The following is a 3,735-nucleotide window of genomic DNA, read 5'->3' as shown; positions in this document are numbered from 1 at the left end:
CACCCTCTGCGCCCCATAATTACGTCCATGCCCAGCAACATTTCACAGTTGAAACCCAACATACGTGTGGCCAAGCAACATTCAAGTGTGGTCAAGATCTTTTAAGAGTTGAGCAATACAATTTAAAAACAATACAGCTCTTCCATCCCTTTCCTTAAAAGCCTTCAATGTTGAAAGCCTGTCTAAATAAATAAATAAAAACCAAAAGTCATTGCCCAGCAGCCGAAAGATAACAAGGAGGGGGCCATTCTAGTCTCTCTAAGGTGGCAGTTCTAAAGTTTAGGGCAGTCACTGAGAAGGCCTTCTCCCATGTTCCCACCATCTGTACCTGTGAAGGTGTTGGAAGCAAGACAACAGCCTCTTCAGGGCCCAGGCATAGTTATTTGAGGAGACATGCTCTGTCAGCCTGGACCTAAGCTGTATAAGGCTTTCATGGTTTTCGATTATTTTATCTATAGAACACCTGGACTCTTTCTAAAAGAAAAAGTAATCCAGGAAAAGAGGACAAATAACCTGTTCTTATGGAAGACAGCTACCTGTGTAGCATAATGTTTAACTAACATTTTCCATCTTCTGAATGAAGATATCCAAACTTGCTGTATTATACTGAGAGCAGTAGCTATTTTTAAAAAATGGCCCAGGAAAGATGACAGATTGAGAAACAGGAAGAGATGGCTTCCTTCCTTTCTTCCTTCCTTTCCGCCCCCTCCCAGATTGTGTTGTACAACATGTTTGTGTTGCTGGTCATCACAGTGAATATGTTTAAATATGACAGGGCTTTGAACAACAAAAATGGGGGGCAACCTAACCACCCTTGATGTAATTTCCAACCTATAGCAACCCTAAGGTGAATCTATCATGGGTTTTTCTGGGACTGAGAAAGTGTGATTCACTCAAAATCACCCAAAGGTTTCTATGGCCCAGTGGGAATCAAACCCTGATCTCCTGAATCGCAGTCCAATGTTCAAACCACTACGCCATGTTGGCTGTACCTAACAACCCTACAGATATACAATGAAATGAGGGAGTTAATTGTCACAATCCAAAAGGCATTACATGTGCTTAAAGGTCCAATCATGTTTACACAAAATGAAAACCAAACCAGTATTGATGAGGAGCAGACACATGGAAGTGTCTTGAGGCTTTTTTTTTTACACAGAACAGTTAGTTGGCCAATCATTTACAGAGCAACACATCCAATCATTTGCTATGGAAAGATATTTAAAAAGAAAGCACACATAAATGGGCCCAAACAACATGGATCTTGGGTATGTTCACCTGGAAGTAAGTCTCACTGAGTTCAGTGAGACTACTCTACTACGTAGTAAGTGATATAAGATGGTAACCTTACACAGTGAAATCTTCTGCATGTCTATTCAGAAGAAAATTCCACTGTTTAGTGCAGTCAACTGTTAAGATGCATTGGATCATATTCTTAGCTTCAAGCCATGTGCTACTTGCAGTTGTGTAATTCTGTCATGAGGGTGAGAGACATGTACCTCTTCAGAAGTTGCTGGACTAAAGCCCTCACCATCCCTGGCCATTGGCTGCCCCAGCAGAGGTTAATGGGAACTGAAATCCAAGAATATTTGGACAGCCTCAGGTTTCTCACCCCTGCTTTGCTCCATACTTTGATATATAAGAATTAATTATTGCTCCCCAGTCCTTTCCAAGCTCAGAACTGTCCCCTGATAATGAATTTTTGCATTCCCAATTTGTGTGAATTGTAGAAGAATGTGTAGAGGTGGGGGAGGTATGGAAATACTTCTGTGACCCAGTGTGGATTTATGGAATGGGGAGGATTAGTCTGGGAAGGCTGATTCTGAGCTTTTAAGAATTAGAGGAGGCTAAAGTTAAGCAACACAGAAATTGTAGCTCTATGGATCACAGCCTGTTCATTTCAGTGAGACATGGCCATGCTAGTCTACTTCCTCATCCCTTTTTTCCTTTTGTGGTCGCATCTTTTAGACTGTAAGGCAGAGGACAGGAACTATCTTTAAAAAATAGATCTAGAAACTACAGAACTGGGGTTTAACAAACTTACAATGGTTTTTAAAAATATATCTGTAGCTCTAGATTGTCTGAGAAGATCTGGGGCCCTCCATTCCCATACCACTGCTGCTGTTTGCATAAACATCGCATTGGGTCACCTGGCATGTCCGCCACAGGTCGCTTGTGCTGAGATGAGAACAAGAAGCCCAGGCTTGTGCTTATTTCTGGGTGTCTCATTCTGACTTCAGAAGTGAGCGACTCATGTCAGAGGCAGAAAAGCTGGGCAGGTTGGTGGGACTCCTGTGCAGATAGCTATGGTGATTTGGGAACGGTGGCCAAGTTAACGGACATGTTGGGGCAACTGTGGGAACAGGATACTCTGGGTTGCCCCCATAGTATCCTGGCCAGTGCAGACAAGGTCTCAGAAAGAAGTTGTAAACTAGTTTTGTGGCTCAAACTACTGAACTACTGAAAAAACTCATGTACACACACAACTAAACCTTTGCATAATTGTTAATGTAAGACACTTTGTTTTGGTAATGCTATGAGTTTTATTAAATTTGACATGGGGTGCATTCAGACAGATTGAAATGTCCCAGATTTTTTCCCCTGTTCTTTCTGATTTTATTCTGGGTTAAAATAAACCAACTTGAAGAGCTGGTAGAAAAAGCCCCTGGTCATAATGGGAACTGATGGAAAACATTCTAGGATGAACAAAGTGTGCATGGATCTCCAAAATAAAGTCAGAAAGAACAGGAACAAAATCTGGAACTTTCTAGCATTTTTAATCAGTCTGGATGCACCCAGAGTCTTGAGCTTCAGCATGTCTTAATCCAACCCTACCTCACATCTTTTCTTCATTTTGCTACTGATTCAGCTAATGAGATTTGCTGTAAAGGACAACCCAACTAGACCATCAAATGTCTTAATCTGATCCCTGAATGTCACTGCGGTACTGAATAAGTGGATGTCCAAATGCAAATATATCACACATCACCTAAGATTTACTATTCAGTGTTCATCAAGTGAGAAAAAAAGTTAATGTTCCATAGCCCAGTATGCAGAACTAAACTCACAAATCTCAGCACTTATTCTGTACAGCAATGCTTCACTTGTTAAAATTCTGAGCAAGTGTGTTTTCTCAGCTCTCCCCCAGGTATCGTTCTTTCAACATGCACAATAACAATTGTTCCCTTTACTAAGGCTGAACACAATAACCAACTCTTTACAGAAGATAATTAACAGCCAGCAGTAAGTCTTAGCATTAATTCAATTGAGTATGAATGACTTATGAAAATTCTCTTTGCTGTCGAAATAATAAGATATCGTGCCATTCACATATGTTTGGCTCTTGTGCAATATTGTATTCAGGGGTTTCATAATTCAGTATGAGGCATTAAATGGACAATGATATAATGTTATGCACGTTCATATTTATAGAACTATTGATGAATATGTTTCGCTTGGCCTCTGTTCTTAATTAAATCCATCATTCTTTTCTACTTGTCAGATAACTGTTCCAATATTCTTTCTGTTGCTTGTAAATCTTCAGGTAGGGTATTTGCACAAGAAGAAAAATGGGATTGCAGGGAGCCAAGAGATGGTCGGAGAGTCCCAAGTATTTTAGAGAAGTGGTCAAGCTAGGCAGAGGCTCTATAGAGTCCCAGACAGCTCCATAATGGAAGTATAATATGAATACTTTTTTCAAAAGCATTGTCTGTTGTAAGGAATGGCCATCAGTAA

The sequence above is a fragment of the Sceloporus undulatus genome, chromosome 1 (genome assembly GCF_019175285.1).
Source record: "Sceloporus undulatus isolate JIND9_A2432 ecotype Alabama chromosome 1, SceUnd_v1.1, whole genome shotgun sequence".
Lineage (NCBI taxonomy): Eukaryota > Metazoa > Chordata > Lepidosauria > Squamata > Phrynosomatidae > Sceloporus > Sceloporus undulatus.
Note: the sequence above shows the minus strand (reverse complement) of the source record.